This window comes from Desmodus rotundus, chromosome 11, assembly GCF_022682495.2.
Source record: "Desmodus rotundus isolate HL8 chromosome 11, HLdesRot8A.1, whole genome shotgun sequence".
In the NCBI taxonomy this organism is placed as follows: domain Eukaryota; kingdom Metazoa; phylum Chordata; class Mammalia; order Chiroptera; family Phyllostomidae; genus Desmodus; species Desmodus rotundus.
In genome coordinates, this window is record NC_071397.1 from 29,337,226 (window position 1) to 29,356,924 (window position 19,699).

The following is a 19,699-nucleotide window of genomic DNA, read 5'->3' on the forward strand; positions in this document are numbered from 1 at the left end:
GTTCCATGGACACTTGAAAAGAACGTGTATTTTGCTTCTTTGGGATGAAAAGCTCTGTATATATCAGTTAAGTCCATTTCCTCTAAGGTATTGTTAAGTGACACAATATCTTTGTTGATCTTTTGTTTGGAAGACCTGTCCATTTTTGATAGTGGGGTGTTAAAATCCCCTACTATAATTGTGTTGCTGTCAATATCTTTCTTGAAATCCTCCAATATTTTCTTTATGTATTTGGGTGCTCCTATGTTGGGTGCATATATATTTACAATGTTTATGTCTTCTTGGTGGATTCTTCCTTTGAGTATTATGAAGTGACCTTCTGGGTCTCTCTTTATGGCCCTTCTTTGGAAGTCTATTTTGTCTGATATGAGTATTGCTACCCCTGCTTTTTTTTCCTGTCCGTTTGCTTGGAAAATTTGTTTCCAGCCCTTCACTTTCAGTCTGTGTAAGTCTTTTGTCCTGAGATGGGTTTCTTGTAGGCAGCATATGTGTGGGTCATGTTTTCTTATCCATTCAGCTGTTCTATGTCTTTTGATTGGAGCATTTAATCCATTTACATTTAAGGTTATTATCGATAGGTAGTTATTCATTGCCATTATTTCCTACCTGTGTTCCTCTGTCTTTCTCTTTTCCTTCCTTTCCTTAAAGCAGTCCCTTTAGCATCTCTTGCAGAGCTGGTTTGGTGGAGCTGTATTCTTTTAGACTTCTTTTGTCTGGGAAGCTCTTTATTTGGTCTTCTATCTTGATTGAGAGCCTTGCTGGGTAAAGTAGTCTTGGTTGGAGGCCTCTGGTTCTCATTACTTGGAATATTTTTTGCCATTCTCTTCTGGCTTGGAGCGTTTCCATTGAGAAGTCAGTTGCTAACCTTATCGGGGCTCCCTTGTATGTTACTTCCTTTTTCTCCCTTGCTGCCTTTAAGATCCTCTCTTTGTCTTGGAAATTTGCCATTTTAATTATGATGTGTCTTGCAGTGGGTCTCTTTGGGTTCCTCTTGCTTGGGACTCTCTGTGTTTCCTGGATTTGGGTGACTTTTTCTCTCCTCAGATTAGGGAAATTTTCCATCATTACTTTTTCAAACAGGTTTTCTATCCCTTGCTCTTCTTCTTCTCCTTCTGGTATTCCTATTATACGGATATTGTTACATTTCATGTTGTGCTGCATTTCCCTTATTGCCTCTTCATTCTTTCTGAGCCTCTTTTCCTTTTCTTGCTCCTTCTGGGTGTTTTTTTCTACTTTATCCTCCAGCTCGCTGATCCGATCCTCTGCTTCATCAAGTCTGCTTTTCATTCCTTCTACTGTGTTCTTCAATTCAGAAATTGTATTCTTCATTTCCTCTTGGCTCTTGTTGATATTTTCTATTTCCTTTTTCATGTTGATATAGTTTGCAGTGAGTTCATTGTAGTTTCCTTGTAGTTTCTGGTAGTTCTCTTTGAGCTCAGAGAGCTCAGTGAGTTTCCTGATGACCATTGCTTTGAACTCAGTATCTGATAGTTGACTTGCCTCTTTTTCGGTTAGTATTCTTTCTGAGACTTCCTCCTTTCCTTTCATTTGGGAATTGTTTCTTTGTCTTCCCATTGTTTGTGAGGTTCTTCTTGTTGGCCTCTGCGTCTTAAATTGCTTTGTTCTGACTCCCTGGATTTATGATATGAACTTCTATGGTAGAATGCCAATGGGATTCGGTGGTGCTGTCTCCTTACTCTCCTGTGCTCACTGGTCTTGAGCTGACGTTTATGTGTTTAACACGGTCTATCTCTAGTCTTTTCAGCACTCCAGGTTTTGTTGTCTCACCTGTGGGAAAAAGAAAGGGGGGGGCGAAAGAAAAGAAAAAAAAAAAAAACACACACACACACACACACAAAACAAACCAAAAGAAAGATGGGAAGGAGGGAAAAAGGAAATAGGAAAGGAGGAAAGGAAGGAAGGAGGGAAGAATAAAGAAAGATCGGAGGCAAGATAAGAAGGAATTTTAGCAAAAATTAAAACATAGAAATAGATAAAAGAAGGCAGGAAGAAGACATAAAAATGGTAAAGGATGGGGGGAAGAAGGAATGAAAAAAAAGAAAAAAAGAGAGAGGAAGAAGGAATTCAGGGGGAAAGGAAAAAAAAGAAAAAGGATAAAAAAAAAAAACAAAAAACAAAAAAAACAAAAAAAAACAAAAAAAAAAACAAAAAAAAAAACCTTCTGTTGGCTTTAAACCGGTCAGGTTATTTCTGCTGGTGTCCTGTCTGTGCAACGGGAGGGGGTGTTTGGAAGGATTGGTTTCACTTTTCTCTCTTCCTGGGTCACACTCTTCGCTGTTTTGTAAGTGTGGTCCCTGGCAGTCAATCAGTCCGTTGATCAGCCAATCCAGCTGCTTTGGCTCGTGACGCGTGCGCGCGCAGCAGGGGAATCCAGCCGCTTTGGGTCTGTGACGTTATTTTGTGCCCTGAGCGCGCAGCCGGCGGACCAATAGAGCCGCCAGGGCTTGGAACGCTGGCGCGCAGGTGGCAGATTCAGCCGCCTTGGGGTTAGGACACTCGCCAGCAGCTTTGTATTTAGAAAACAGGCACCCAGCCGGCCCTGTGCTTGGTGAGCGCGCGCAGCCCGCTGAGCCACAGGCTCTGTGCTTGGGGGCCCGATTCAGCCGCCCTGGGCTTGAGTCTCTCGGGCGGGCGGGGCCGCCCTGGGACTGAATCACGCGGCACTCGGTTCCGAGGTTTTGGGCCTGTGGGTGGAGCAGCTAGACTCTGGTCCAAATTATCTCGGAGGTTTCAGGTGTGGGCGCCCCTCCGGGGTTTCAAGTGTGGGTCCCGTTCGCTAATCTGCTCGCGCGCTCGACCGGACCTCAGGTGAGCGTAGCAGTCCAGGGGTGGAGGGGGAGGGGCGCCAGGGGCCTCGGCTACTACCGAGAGTTCTCTAATTAGCCCCTGAGTGTCTCTATTTTCTTTTTCTTTTTGAGAAATTCCTCCTTTTCAAGCCCCCCTGGTCTAATCAAGCACCTGGCTGCTCACAGCGCAGCCTGGCCCTCTCCCAAGACTCCTGCCGCAGCCCCTGCGCCAGGGCTGGCACTTCTGCCGCCCTTGTACCGCGTGGTCCTGGGTCCCGTGGACCTTATTGTCCTTCAGCACTCTTCTTACCGTCAGATCTTTCAGTGTCCTCTATCTTTGGTCTCTGATCTTCGTATATGCTGGAATACTGTTGGCTGTTCGCTCTGCTCCTCAGATCAGCTAGGTATTTCCCTGGCGTTGAGGGGAAGTGGACTCCGCTCCCACCTATGTTGCCGCCATCTTCCCCCCTTCTTTCTGTTTTTAAAAAAGATTTTATTTATTTATTTTTCAAGAGAGAAGAGAGTTAGAAAGACAGGGAGAGAAACACTGATGCTAGAGAGAAATATCGATCGGTTGCATCTCATATGCACCCTGACTAGGGACTGAACCCACAACCCAGACATGTGCCCTGACAGGAAATTGAACCCACAACCTTTCACTTTGCAAGAAGACACCCAACCAACTGAGCCACACTGGTCAGGGCCCCTCTTTTCTATTTTCTTCCATTCAAGACTCTATAGAGAAACTTCATCCATCTAAGAATGTTGACCTAAATACGTTCATTGACATATTCATCATCCAGAAAAACTTATTAGATTCTAATTTCAATGTGAAAAAACAAACACTTGAAAACATCTATTTAAGGATGAGGGTGTTTCCTATTTCATGATTATGTCTTTGTATAATGGCCAAATGAATGAAATATGTCCTTCTGATTAGCTTGAAACATGAGTTTTTCCTGAGCTTATTTCTGAGTTCCAGCCTCTTACAATCAAAGTTAACCTCAATACTTGATTCAGAAGAAGTAGTTCCATTTCTCAGACCCGTATACCAGAAAGGGAGAGCCCTAGGCCTGCCAGTGGTATCGGCAAAGAAGCAGTCTTCAAGATCTCCACCCTTCCTTTTCTGTACCCCTTTCCTCCCTCGGTGCTGTCTTCCTCTGTCCCTCGTCCCAGGGCCATCCCTCTTCTGTCCCATCCAGCTTGCTCTCAGGAAGCACTTAGCAAATGATTCATAGGACTACATTGGAATGGAACAGCTCTTATACTTGGTTCTACCATTTGCGTATTGTATGATTAGGGGGAGGGATTGCTCATTTTTTTTCTATGTCAGATGGAGAGTACAATAATATCCACTTCACTTAGTTATTAAGAACATCAAATAAGATCATCTGTTTAGCATTCACATCGCCCTGCCATGCAAGAAAATATAAGGGAAACTGCGTTGAGAATTATCCTAAACTACATAAATATGAAGCATTAGTTTTACGTCCCATTTGCATTTGAGCTGGGAATAAAACCCAATGCCAAATAAATCAACATACCTTTACGGAGTTTTCTCATAAACCAGGATATGGGTGAGATACTTTGAGGAATAAGGGCTCCTTCCCAGGAACTTTAAATCTCACCTAATACATGTGTGGTAGATAGAAGCTCTGTACTACATTCCCACTATAATCACAAAAGTAGGCTTCAGGCCTCTGTATTTAAATGTAAACATAATACAAACATCGATGAACTTTTTCCTGGCCTCAGAAATCATGTTTTGCACTTGGAGTGTTTTCAGCAATTTTAGGGGCCGTGGAAAGTGAGTCTTGGCATCTCCTTGGTCACAAAAAAAAAAAAAATTGTAGCAGAAGCATTCTCAGAAAAATAACTCATTATAAAATTACAATCATTTAACTTACATAATGAAGTCCAAGGAGACACTGAAAATTTCTTTTAGAGCAGATATATAACATAAATAAAAGGAACTGTGTTTAAAAGAAAAATGAATTGACTTCCCAAATATTTTCTATCTAAAGAATATTATTGATTTTTCTCTCTGAGTTAGAATACAACTTTCTACATTGTAATTCTGGTCAAAAATCCATTCATAAGCTCTTTTCTACTTAACTGGAGCTCGCTGCAGCTTAGTTTTCAATTATTTAGCCAGATTCTTAGATTAATCTGAATCTGTTGGCCCTGTTTGCTGTGAGTTCAGAAGCAGCAAGGCCTCTGCTCTGTTTGCTGCCATTTCTAACTGAAACCAAAACCAGCAAGCAAGAAATTGGCTTTCCTTTCAGATTTTTGCTTGTAAAAATAATGAATCTACTAAATTCAACATACATTTGAGGGGAAGGGAGAGCTACTATGTACCACATTCTGCGTTATAAGATTAAAAAAATTGAAATTCCTTGCCTTCAAGGAATTTCCATTCCAACTGGGAAAACAGACATGTTCATAAGCCACTATAATCAGTGTAAATATGCACTACCAACTTATATGTAATGTTGTAGATGGAAATTCGTATGAGACAAAATCTTTCTGACATTAGCTTTCCCAGGATTACTATGTATTGAAAGGTGCTTCATCTTCCCATTCCAATGAATGAGTTTAGGGTTCATGATGGCATTTTATTTTATTTTTTTAGTACCAAGGGGGAAGAAATTACTGACCTTTGCCTTTTTTTTTAAGCTATTAGAGAATTGGAAACATTTTTTGAAAATTAGCCCAGTCCTGGCCAGGTGGCTCAATTGGTTGGAGCATCATCCCATACACCAAAAGGTTGGGGGTTCGATTCCCAGTCAGGGTGCATATATGGGAGGCAACCAATCAACCAATCAGTGTTTCTCACATCAATCTTTCTTCCTCTCTCTCTCTCTCTCTCCCCCAATCCTCTCTCTCTAAAAGCAATAAACATATTTTTTAAGAAAAGAAAATTAGCTCAAATGACTTTCCAATAACAAACTTTCTATCTGTTCTTATAGCAGAGCTTTTTTTTTTTAAGCATTTTTTGAACAAGTTGATTAGTGCAACTTTCTTCACAGAGGTTTTGCTATTTCAAAGATTGTTACTGATGTTCACTGGAAACCCACAGGGCCAGAAGACAGTTACCGGTATGTGTAACCTAAAAATATGCATTTGTGAATCCTGAAAGGGGTTCTTAATTGAAAAGTGAAGAGCTATGGTGCCTGGAGAGAAGGGTCACCCAGATGCCTCGAGCAGGCTCGTCAGCATTATGAAGAACTAAAGGCTGCATCTCGGGAAAGGGAGAAAGGAAAATACTTCAGGAGGGAGGATCAGAGAGGGAGTGGAGCGGCTGACTGAGTAGCCATGGAAACCCTGATTCAGAATATCTAGGGTGTGCTAAAGCTGAATGAAAAGACCCGAACCTTGACTGGTACAGATTGTTTACAGCAAAGACCAGGGAAGGGGAAAAAAGGCAAAAGTCAAGGTTTTTGAGCTACGTGTGCTACATCAACTGGCTGAAAATGAAATGCAGCCAAGACCAGGCCTGAGGAAGTATGGTTTTCAACTGAGAACTCTTTGCATCTTTTAAATAGGAGATCTGTGGCCCAAACTGAAGTCTATCAAGGGGATGACAATGCAAACGACCCCTCATTTTTACACGACTCATCTGATGATTCTGGTGGCAGATTCATATTTCTCTGCTTTCCACATTTTAGCAAAAAGAAAAGCTTCTTAAACTATCACTGAGCGTTTACACTCCCAAACTGAATGTAGCTTTAATTCGCTTCTTTGCACTAGATATGTTCTTTGCAATAGGAAAAATATCAGGGTCTCTGCCTATACCAGGTTTATACACCTCTCAGGTAATTACTTACACCGGAGGGCAGTTCTGAACTGGTATGTCTCGCCGGAGTGCATGAGCATTTTAAAGCTGATGTCTAATTGTGTGCGCATCCCAGTAACCCGGATGTCCTGTGTCTCCCAACCCAATACAAATAGAGTGAAACAGAACTGCATAAAAGATAGACACCACATAGCAATGATTTCCGGATAGCTGTGCTGCGGGTCACCATCGTGAGCAAGATTTGGGACATTTTTCCTATCTATTAACCTTCCCATTGTTTTCCTAGTAGAGCTCCTGAGAGCACTAGCCAAGGCCGATGTGCCCTCCATAACTGGCCTCTCTTCTCCACCCAGCCTTGGGTCATCTATGCATCGTTTTGACGCGTCCTTATAATTGCAAAGCCCAGAGAAAGTGAGCTTTCAAGTGCCCTGGTGAATCTACTAAAACTGCGTGGTGCCAGGAGACCCGTCACTTAACATATGTCTTTAACTTCTCCTTCCTAGAGTTGATTGATACTCTATAAGACTGGCAGCTCTTGCTAAACTAGGAAACAAATGACCCTTGGATCTTCTCTAACTATGCGTTTGTACCAAAATAGAAAATAAAAAAAATAGCCCATCTCTTGGGGGATGTGGTTAATAGGACAGCCACCAATTCTGAGACCCCAGGTTTTTATTGTTTTTCTAACTGTAAATAGAGTTGTTCTTGGCATTTACACGCATAGTGTCTCTGTATGGTCACTATCTCCACATTGACTGAGGTTGTTTATTTCTGACAGTTTGAGGACAACCCAGTGAGTCGTGGCTCTCCTGGCTGCAGTCAGGTACAGGCAGAAAGCTGGAGGACTCTGTGCTAGTGTCTTCCTTCAGTCGCTGCAGGGTTTCTCCAGCCCTCTGGGAGAGTTTGTGTAAAGCACTGCCTGCAGGGGGGACTGTTCGCTATAAATCTCTGTTACATTAAATGTGAAATGTGGGATACCCCAGGCATCCCAGTGACTAAATGAACAAGGAAGAAAATGTCATCATAATTGCTTACCAGCCGATTGAGTAGTAGAGCCTAAAATTTCAGCCTGACCCCATTTGGAGCACTACTCTGGGGATGACATTTTATGGCAAGAACGGAACATACGAAAATGCAGCAATAGCTTTTATAGGGCTCATTAATCTTGTCCAAACTCTTCTTTCGGCCAGTGGTGCTGGTCAGGAACTATGCTCTTGCTATTGTTTTGAGAGGAGCTGCACTGGCCTCCTACCCACCCGACCCCGCTGGTAAGCTCCACTGCGAGATCAGGATTCCGGATGAGGACCAGCGTCTGCGTCCGTGCAATGCACCTACGTGCGGCAGGCGGATGACCAGTCTGCAATGGGTCAGAGCCCGTTCTCACCCAATTTTTTTAAAAATCAGCTCCATCCTAACTTCCATGTTTACTACTCTCCTCCACGCTGTTACCTGCTCTGCACCATGCAACCCCTATCACACCGCACTGGTTGCTGTTCGGCTTCTTTCTCACTCACTTCCAGGGTCCCCTTGGAGGCTCTTGCTTCTTAAATCCTTTGAACACCTGCTCTCCCAACCTCTGCAAACAAAGATAGGATGCGTTTTTCGTACAGCTGTGAATTGAGAGGAGTTTTTTTGGAATATTCAGGCATAATCTTCCTATCATACCTTGAGAGATTATATGATGACAGATGGGAGATGCAAGGAGCAGATACAGGGGCCTCTGTCCGTTGCCCAGTAGGACCACATCTAAAGGCAAAGTGCTTATCTCCTGCCCTCCTCCTCCTGCCCAGCATCCAGCACAGTGCTGGCTCATAAAAAGTGCTAAGTATTAGTTTTGTTGATTTTTTTCAATTTCAGTATGGGGAGTAGAACCTGGAAGAGTGATTCTCAAGGGCACAGTCAGCATGATAAAAAAAAAAACTGTAAAAATTAGTTTAAGCTGAGAGTCTGCTTTTAGGTTAAGATGGTAGAGTAAATGAGAACTGAGTTTGGGCTCAGGCTGCCTACATTAAATATTAGACCTGCTACTTACCAGGGCTGCGACCTTGAGCCAGTTAACAATTTCTAAATCTCATTTTCCATATTGTTGGATTGGAAATAATGATACTACATACCTCATGGTGTCATTGTGGGGACTAAATGAATTAATCCATATAAAACCCGTGGTATAATGCCTGGCATACAATAAGCACTATATATTTGCTATTATTATTTGATGGATTCTTCTGTTCTATTTGAGATACTGTATTATTCATTGTTCTGCCATATTCGGATCCCTTGTAAGACTCCTTACAGCTAGAATGAAATGTGTCTGAAGCTACGTTTACCCACCACATCACTATTTTTATCTAATCAGCATTATTAACACATATTCACCAGGCACCAAGCAACTACTATGCACAGGTTCCTAAGCTACCTGTCGGTGACACTACATGTGGTGTCTCACATTTCTCTCCTCATTATATAACTGAAGATGGATCAACGTATGTGAATTCTCATGTCTCACAAGTTTTAAGAATGAGTTTTTAACTCACATCTTCTTGGCTAGAAACTTGGTACAACAACCTCCAACTCAGTAATTGCTTTCTTCATTATTTCATCTAGGTGACCTAGGGTACTCTACACAACGCTGGCTGGTAGAAAGAAAAGAAAAAAGTGGGAACAATACATAATGCGATGAGAGTTCTTTGCTGACATTAGCTCTGTTTTTACTCCAGTGAGGTAACAGCATCGTTTGTCTTTCTAATCACAGGTGGCTCCATTACTCAGGAGGCCTATTATTTCCTTAAGAGTTATACCAACCTGCCTGCAGACATCCATCTCCACATCGCTGTGTCCTCTACATTTACTGGCACAGCGCAAAGGTTTCCTATTAGAAGAGATCTTCAGCCACAAGCCGTTCATAAGAAACACCCATCATAAATGTTAAACATTAATTTTTTCAGTATATCTGAGGTTTCACCTAGATCAGTGAATGCAGCTGGCGGTGGTTCCTTAAAATTTTTCTCCACTTTTTAAAGCTTTCATTACCTGTTAAAAAAGTAATTTGTGTACAACAGTAATGTTTGGTTTACTCAGTCATAATCGTTCTTTGTCTTATCTTCCAAGGTAAAATGTAAAGAATTTCACCCCTATAATATTTTCTCCTAGGCACTTTTGAGATCTAGATGATATATGAAATCTTTTTTTTTTAAATAGCTGACTCTTTCTTGGCCTGAACTACTTGATTTAAAATAATGCTAAGCATTGTATTTCATAGGGCCCTCCTCACTAAATGTAATCCCTGAAAAACTCAGAAAACTCTTCTCTTTCTCTCTTCCTGGAAATTTTGGGAGAAAATACCTTTACCTCTTTCCTGGCTCCCCAAGCTCAGCATAGTGCTTAGCAAATATTTCCATGTAAACCTAAAAATACGAGTATATACATAACTTAAGCCTGAGGTCTTAGAGATGACATCTTTTTCTGGCCTGAAAGTCATTTGCAACCCTTCTTCATCCCATTAATTCAGAAGAGGAAAGCAATAGAAAACATATTTTTCCTTATTTTCTAAGTTAATAATATGTGGCTACACATTTCTGCAATATATTGATCAAAACCCTGTGAGAAGTGCCAGAAACAAACTGAGGCTAAAACGTCCTCCCTGAGGAGCTTTATGGCTACAATTCCTTCTAATAAAGATTATGCTGATGGCTGACCTTCTGGTAAAATGTTACGTGTTCCCATTAAGGACCTCTCAGGATTCCTGCAGGGCTTAACCTGGAAATACCTTTAGGAACCTGATGAGTTAATGCCCCTGCAATTCTCTATTACTTGGAATATTTGACTAAACAGACTCTTTCTTAATTGTAAGATTTCAAGAGTTCTTAGGTATACTATTTAAAGTCACACTCTCTGGTAAATGTTTAGGTTTTTGTCTGTTCCTAACACAGGGCCCTCCTGGAACACAAGGGACACAACCTGCTCTTGGGGGATCTTATAATGAGGTGCGACCTTTTTCACATGTTATATACATGGAGATTTTATGGGATCATATTTTTTAAAAAAAATTAATTCCTAACTGCTCAGACTGAAAACTGATCACATATTCTTAACATCTTTCTATACCGACAATGTTTCCAAAAAAAGTATTTTGCTCAGTATCTCTTTTCAAAACCAGGATATTATCTTTATAAATAAAAAATTACTTCAAAATTGTGAAATTTTATGTAAAAAAATTAATGCAAAAATCATATTTCACCATTGATAATGTCATATATCTATTTTCTCTGAGAGCAGAAAGAGATTATTTGCCTCCTTGAAGCTCTGGATAACATAATGGATGATAGAATTCTTATCAAAATCAATAGGTGCTACACTAAAATCTCAAGCAAATATTTATATCTCATAGGTCAAACTTGGGTGTCCCCAGCCTTTCAGGGAGGGGCCACTTCTAACTGCCCCAAGGTTTTTAAATTCCAGTTAGGACGGATGGAATTCTGACATGGAACTATCCGAGTGGCAAAGTCAAGGCACTTGTGCTTCCTGTTCTCCCAGGGGACAGGGAGAGGAATGGGTGTCAGCAGTAAAGTGAGACTCGGAGGGAGACCTACGTGAGACCGTTCATTGACTCCTCACTCACTAACAAGTATCTGGGGTCTGATCACTTGGTGCGAGGCCTGCTGTGCACTGGTTAGGGTCTCTTACACACATAGTAGCTTATCATTGATGCGGTGCTGCTGAGTGATCGTGCCGCTACACAGAAGCGCATCCAGGGACGCTCCTCTATGTTTCTGCTTTCCCTTCGTATAAATTCCTGACTACTGTTACTCCTTTTTTCCTAGAAGTCCAAAAAGACACTATGTGCCAGCAGAGGGCTTAAAGATAGCATGTGCTCAGGAAAGTGTTTATAAAATAAGCTAATTCATTTTTTAAATCCTGATTCCTTTTTCATCGGACTAAGTTCAATATGAAGGCCTGGATCATTTGTGGTTGATGAATTTAAAATCAAGGGTGTGGAAAGTTTGTTATACTTCCTAAGTAATCCTATCTTAAATTTCCTCATTTACTTGGATTTTCCAGGAAAAATTATATCAGGAATGTTTGGGGTATAATTAAACATTTTCTGAATAGGTCTATACCAACTTTTTCAGAACACTAGGACTTGGCACAAAGTACATGAAGTACTTGGAAAAAAGTACATGAAGCATGTCTAAAATCAGTCAATAAAAATACAATACTTTTCTCTAATGACATCTATTACAAAATAGGATTTATCATAAATGCTTCAAAGTACTGAGAATGAGTTGGCTCTGATGTCACAGTGTCAGCTAGAAAAGCTTAAAGAGCACACTATATTACTTTTGCCCTTGGTATAAAATTTACCAAGTTGCGATTCAGCTACTTAAATATTTGCTATCCCTTGCAAAACTTTTAAAGCTCATATCTTTACAGGCCTCCTAACACTGTTTGTATATATAGTTTATCTTGCCAATGAGTCAGTTTTCCCTTTAATGAAGATATATGGAGCATTTATATTTTAGTCTCCGGTTAGGAATGTAAATTTTTAAACTTTACGGTTATATTTCAAAAAAAATGGGGGCTGACCAGAGCAGAGGAGGGGAGAGCCTTGCTAACAGCAAACCAGTACTTCGAACTTAGCCAATGGAGTCAGTCACCTAGAAGAACTCCGGCTGTCCTTGTTGCCATTACAGGATAGAGGCTCTTGGGTATTTTTTCCGCGTGTGCTCAAAATGTCCAGCTGGAGCGTAACTTGATAAAAAAGAAAGACCATAGCTTGTCTTCCCCAAATGATGCAATATAAGCACTTAGGATAAGAAAGCATTAAGCCCATCTGGGAATTAATGCAACATAACTTTGCAAACACTTTGCCCTGTTTCCATCTACACATTGAGCTGTTACATTGAGGTCCCCCCAGAATGGATAGAGGAGGCAAGACCCATTGTTCCAGGACCCACACTGACCAATGTTTCTGAATGGTAACCACCCTCTCCTCGCCCTGAGCCTCACAAAGGAAAGGTCCAAATGGGCCACGATGAGCAAGATGAATGTTTCCATTTGGCAGTGTCCCCCATCACGGAACTATTTTTGGATAGTGAGGTTGTTTCATTTTTGCAATTCATTGCATGCCCGATGGTCTGGCTGTACCAAATGAGCACAGGGCAGGGGGTGGGGGGTCAGCGTGAAACTTTCCTGGAGATTAAATAATGGACCATGTATTGAGGTATAAAAAGTGACATTCCAAGGTTAAAATAATCTTCCCTTTCAAACTGGCATTGATTTATGTAATGTCTGCACTAGAGTCCTGGACAACAGCTCCTCAGCCTGAAGCAGCTGAAGCCGTGACCCAAGGCAGGATGAAGAGCAGACCAGTCAGATGCACCCCTTCCCTTCCAAACTAAAATAGCCCAGGATTCATTCCCAGGCCCAGGAATCCTCAAAGGCAAAGAAACTGCCCTTTAGCCCCTGTACAAGAGTTGATTTTTTTCCCTACAATTTTCCTTATGTCATCAGAGAGAAAGTCAGGCCTAAAAAACCCTCTCCCACTGCAACACAAATCAAAAAGCAAATGGGCGGGGGGAAGGAAGTGAAGAATAGAGAGAGCGAGAGAGAGACTAAGTTGGGCAAGATGACCAGAGTGTGTTTATATGTATTTTGCATGCCCACTTGAGGATGCAAAGAACAAAAGGTAGATTTCCCTCTCCATCACAAAAGTAATTTTCAAAACAGCTGCTCCCATTCTGCAACATTGTTTGCAAAGAAGCTACAATACTGAGCATATTCTTCCCCTTAAGGAAAATCTGCTCGCTAACCAGCAAACTGCTCTTCATTGTCTCCAGCGCTGGGTATTTTAATAAAAATTTGATAGGCTCTGTCAACTGCCAGAGTCATCAGATCCTGAGCCCCTTTCAACATTGCAAATGGGGGAAAATGGTATCTGTGGAAGCCGAGGACTGCCATACTTTCCATTTGATAGTGTTTTTAAAGATCCACACTGAAAATGCATAGTTGTGTTTTTACATCACCACACTCGGTGAAATTTGCAGAGAATCAGTCTCAACTGTTGGAGATGGCTGCTGTGCCTCCCAGCAACCGATGTTAGTGTTCACTTCTCCAAATTATTGACCCAAAAAAGATTGTTAGCAAAATAATCTACCCTCCTTCCAAGTATCAAATCATAACTTCATTTTAATATTCACAGACTAGGAAGGGCAGAAAACCTTTCTCTAGACTCAAATATTCAAGGTCCTTCCAAGCTGTGAGTTAAACCCAATGACAGCACAGGAAGTGAAGGCTTCCTTGGAGAAACCAGAAGCCACCCTCTGGGCCCATAATATTGAGAAATAAAATTAAAGTCCTAACTTCCTGTCTTTCCCTACATCCCAAGATCCACTAGTTTGGGGGAATACCAGGAATTTAGGCACAGACGTATCTTAGTTTTGAATGCTAGTTTTATTGCAAAGGACCCTGAAAGTCCCCTGGGTTTCCCTCTCCCCTCTGTGGTCCATCACACTTGGAGCTTGCAAGTAACTGAGAGGTTGGACTTAGAGCCAGCTTTAGGCCTTATTTTCAAGACAGCCCAGCCTTCTTAGGCCACATGTTATATTTTAACTTGCTAGGGCAACTGTAAGAAAATATGACGAACGAAGTGGCTTAGACATCAGAAATTTATTGTCTCACATTTCTGGAGGCTGAAAGGGCAAGGGGAAGGTGTCTGTATGTAGCACCCCTCCTGAAGGGGTGGAGAGGAATGTGCTCCAGGCCTCCCTCCTGGCTCGTGGCAGCATATCTCCCACCTCCATGTGGCATTCTCCCTGTGCGCATGTCTCTGGTTCAAAATTTGTTCTTATAAGAACATAGTTGTATTGAATTAGGGGTCAACCCTACTCTAGTATGGTTTCATCTTAATTACATATGCAAAGAATTTATTTCTAAATAAGGTCACAATGTGAAGTACTAGGTGTTAAGACTTCAACATATGAATCGTGGGGAAAGACACACTTCAATCCAAAATAATGGGTTTTTTTTTAAACATTATGTTCCCTCATGCTTAGGATTTTACAGCAAGTTCCCCAAATACTAAACTGGGGCTTTTTAAAATACCCCATATCCCGAGAGAGGGTTCATGTCCTAGTCTTTTTTATAATATGGAGCCACAGGGAACTGCTGATACTTGACTTCTTAGAGCCTATAAAAACAGCCACCTCTTGTGGTCGAACCTATGCACATCCACGTATAGTACCTGCTTCACAGAGAACACCTTCTCTGGGGCAATTGGAATAGCTTGAAAGTCTTCCTGCTTGCCTAAGTATCGGTTTCAAAGTTCCATTCACCATTACCCACAAGAGAACAAAGGGCGTGTTCTGACATCCCAGAATTCTTGAAATGGGCAGGCCAATTAGCACTCCCCACACCACAACCCTTACCACTTCACCAGGTACTTTTAAATAAACACATTCAAAACTGTACAGCTGTTATATTTATTCATAAGACTTATAAAAACATTTAAACAGCATGGAAAAGTCCAAAAATGACCTAGTAAAATTAGAATACCATCTGAGACAGAACTGTAGGTTCCAGAAATAAAAGGACTATGTCTTATTATTTCTGTAGAGCCAAGTAATTGTCTGGTACAATTAGCTTGGAGAAAGTAGGGAGGAGAACATCACATGTCAATGAATAAATGGCACTGAAGTTAAAGTTTGAACCTACCTTGAGTATTGTTTGCCAAAGAGTGGAAAACATTTGTAGAGGCCATGTGGATCCTTGATTAGATAGTTTTCCTGGCTTAACTGTTGAGTGAAGCAGACATGTGATGCTCTCCTAGGCAGTGAATGGCCTTATTGTCTTTCTGAGTGTGAAAGCCACCAGAAAAATCAAAATTTTAGAATAATAGAGGCATATGGATAAAACAATATGACTTAGTGCTAAAGAGGTATTTCTTCATTCCAACCACAGCATCTCTGACACACTCGAGGTTGTTGGGGGGAGGATCTAAATAAGGTGCTGTGATATAATTTCATCAGAGCACTTCGGTTCTTCTTATCTGCAAGCCAAGAGCATGGGGCCACCCAATCCAAATATCATCTCTGGACAACTCATATCATGTTCCAGCTTCCCCAGCGATGTCCTAGAATAAGCACAGCCAGGGAGAGACACTGATGGGTTGGGCACACAGATTGGCACCATCTCCAGATGGCTGGTATTTTCAGGAAATGCCTAAAATGTATATGTTTTTGTGCAGGTTGCATCCAAGCAACCTAACATTTGTAAGTGCTAATCCTTTATGTATGCATGTGTGTATCAGAGTTTTATACCTCATTTTCCTTATGATAATTTATAGCTCAGGTCTGAGAATACAATTTTTATTTTCAATTTAGACATCTCAGATCAAAATTAAGTAGAAAGAAAGAGAGAATATATGTCACAAGACCTATACTAACAGTGATTGTAAACTACATATACTTAACTGGAGTAGCATGAAAGGCCATTGAACATGTTAACCATAGCAACACTGATGAATGGGTACCTTTGTGTATTTTTGTTGTTTAAACATTTCTGTACTTTTAATTTATTCTACCAACACATGTATTTTTAATTGAAAACTTTGTTTTGCAAAACATATAAATTAGAATTACTGGCTTATTCAACACATATTTATTGAATGCTTCCTATGTGTTAGGTACTGCCCTAGACATGGGGTGAGTATTCAATTCCAGGTCATCCTGGAGCTTACATTCTAATGCAGGAGGTGCAAAGTGTTTTAAACAAACACAAAAATAAAAATGTCAGTAAGTATTACAAAGGAAAATTACAACATCCAAGGAGAAGGTATGGAAAGGGGAGCCTGTCTGGGAGGCTCACAGGAGGCTCCCGTGAATGGTGTTTTATAACAGTTGAGACCCGAGGGATGAGTGGCTGCTAGCCCGATGAAGAGGTGAAGACAGAGTGGTGACCTAGAGGATGAGTTGGGGAGAACTTTGGTTCATCTCAGAAGTGGGGAGAAGATGATTATAGCTAAAACTTCTGAGGGAGAAGAGGGCCAAGATGATGCTGGAGAGGGAAGTGAATTCAAGTCATGCAGGGTTTTGATGGTTTTGTTATGGTTTAGAAGGAATGAAGTTAGAACGTCTTTTAGAGATATTGCTCTGACCTTACTTAGAGAGTATGTGTGTTGGTGGGGAGCAGGAGTGGATTATAGAGGGCCAATGAGAGAGCTACTGCAGTGGCTCTGGCAAAACAGTGATGGCCTTCCTAGAATGAAGGCAGGTAGCATGGAGAGTAGAGATTTTGGAGACATAGGAGACCAGACTGACTGTACTAGAGGAAGAAGGAGGACAGTGTTAGGAAGGCCCCTCAGATTGAAGTAGGAAGTGTTTTATGGAAGAGAGAAGATGAATTCAGATTTTCTTTCTTTCCTTGGTTTTTTATTTACTTTAATAATATTTTATTGTTTATGCTATTACAGTTATCCTGATTTTTCCCCTTTTGCTCCCCTCCACCCAGCAGCCCCACTCTCTCAGGCAATCCCCACACTATTGTTCATGTCCATGGGTCATGTGTATAAGTTCTTTGGCTACTCCATTTCCTATGCTATACTTTACAATCCATGGCTATTCTCTAACTACCTATTTGTACTTCTTAATTCCCTTACCTCTTCAACCCATTCTTCTCAACCCCTCTACCATCTGGCAACCATCAAAATATTCTCCATATTCATAATTCTGTCTCCGTTCTTGTTTGGTTAGTTGTTCTTTAGATTCAATTGTTGATAGATACATATTTTTTGCTATTTCATTATGCATAGTTTTGATCTTCTTTTTCTTTAATAAGTTCCTTTAACATTAAATATAGTAATAGTTTGGTGATAATGAACTTCTTTAGTTTTTTCTTATCTGGGAAGCTCTGTATCTGCCCTTCAATTCTAAATGATATCTTTGGTGGGTAGAGCAACCTTGGATATAGGTCCCTGTGTTTCATGATTTTGAATATTTATTGCCAATCCTTCCTATCCTGCAAAGTTTCTTTTGAGAAATCAGCTGACAGTCTTATGGGTACTACCCTGTAGGTAACTACCTGCTTTTCTCTTGCTGTTTTTAAGAGTCTCTCTTTACCTTTAACCTTTGGCATTTTAATTATGATGTGTCTTAGAGTGGGCCTCTTTGCATCCATCTTGTTTGGGATTCTCTGTGCTTCCTGGACTTGAATGTCTATTTCCTTCACCAGATTAGGGAAGTTTTCTTCATTATTATTTCAAATAGATTTCCGATTTCTTGCTCCTTCTGCTCTCATTCTGGCACTGCCACGATGAGAATGTTGGGCCTCTTGAAGTTGTCCCACAGGCTGCTTATACTATCCTCATTTTTTTTTGTATTCTTTTTTCTTACTGTTTTTGCTTCCTTGTGTTCCAAATCATTTTGATTCTCAGCTTCATTCACTCTACTATTGTTTCCCTGTATATTCTTCTTTATTTCAATTAGTGTATCCTTTGTTTCTGACTGGATCTTTTTTATGCTGCTGAGGTCCTCACTAAGTTCCTTGAGACAGTGTTTTGAACTCTGCATCAGAGAGTTGCTTATCTCCATTTCATTTAGCGCTTTTTCTGTAGTTTTGATCAGTTCTTTCATATGGGCCATGTTTCTTTGTCTTCTTGTTTTGGCAGCCTCCCCATGTTTGTTTCTATGTATTAGGTAGAGCTGCTTTGACTCCGTGGCTTGGTTGTGTTGCCTAATATAGTAAGTGTCCTATAGGGTCTAGTGGCACAGCCTCCCCTATCACCCAAGCTGGGTACTCAAGGTGTGCCCTTTGTGTGGGCTGAGTACACCCTCCTGTTGTAGTTGAGCTTTGGTTGTTGTTGGCAGATCAATGGGAGATTTTTTACTCAGGCCAGTCAGCTGCAAGAATTGGCTATGACCACTTACTACCAACCTTTGGCCTCCATGGAGGACCAGCTGTGCAGGGGCAGGGGGCTGGTGTTCTGACATGGTCTGTAGCTGTCCACTGGGTGCACTGGCCCTGGGGTTTCCTGGGTGGTGCAGGCCAAAGTCAGCCTCCACCTGTGTTTTGCCAGGGGCCACTCTGCCTGAGCTATAAAGCAACCCAAGATATCTGCTACTTGTGCTGGGCTTGGAGATTCCCAGGTGAAGTCAAGCTGTGAATCTAGGCAGCTTCAGCTAGTACCAGGGCTGGAGTTCACTGAGGCCAGCTGTTGCTTGTTTGATAAGATTTAAGAACTTGTGAAGCATGAGCCAAGACCAGGCATTCATATGGAAAAGCAGCTTGAGTGGGCATGAGGCAGAATCTCTGGGGAATCTCCAAGGTGGGCCAAACAATATTAGGCAGGTTGACAGAATCTCAGATATGGCACCAGCTTATCCTTGTTCTTTTTCCAACTGTAAATTGAAAGTACCACTCATTTTAGCAAGTTGAACTGCAGACTTACACCAGGAAGAAGTTAGTCATTCTCGCACTTCTGGACTAACAATTGTTAACAGTACAAAATAATTTCTTCTTTCTCTCTCGAATGTATATGTGTGTATTTGTTGTGTTTTTAAATTCAGTTTTGAGCTTGCTAAATGTGAACTTCTTCTAGAATTTACAAGTGAATATATCAAATAGAAAACTATACATATGAACCAAAACTCAGAAAGGAGATCTGTTCTGGTTTATAAATTTGTCTACCTTTGTGTGGTAGCTGATACTTAAGCTGTGGGGGTAGATAAGAAGTCCTGGGAGGAAATGCTGAGTCACAAAAAAGGAGAGCCTTCACGGAGTCCTGGGGAAGTTCAACCTTTACCAGTCAGGTTGGGGGAGAGGAAGAGAGGTCAGAGACATAGGAAGTAACTAGGAGGGTGAGGTATCACACAAGTCAAGAGAGTGGCAAGTGCAGCCAAGAGGTCAATGAATAGAATGTCCATTATACTGGGCAGCACAGTACCATCAATAGCATTAGAGAGTCATATCTCTGGAAAGGCTGGGGGCCGTGTGAGGTTTCCAGGCATTAATTTGGAGTAGAGACAGTTTTTTCCATGGAGGTGTGATATTTCTCCAGAATCTTACCTTATAGGGAAATCACAGGGAAGATAGAGTACCCAAAGTT

General features: G+C 41.3%; 1 protein-coding gene across 1 annotated transcript in view; it reads left to right on the top strand.

Moving 5' to 3' along the window:
- Window positions 1–19,699, top strand: part of COL19A1 (collagen type XIX alpha 1 chain) — a 335,696-nt gene that overhangs the window by 241,684 nt on the left and 74,313 nt on the right. The gene's annotated exons all lie outside the window — the stretch shown is intronic.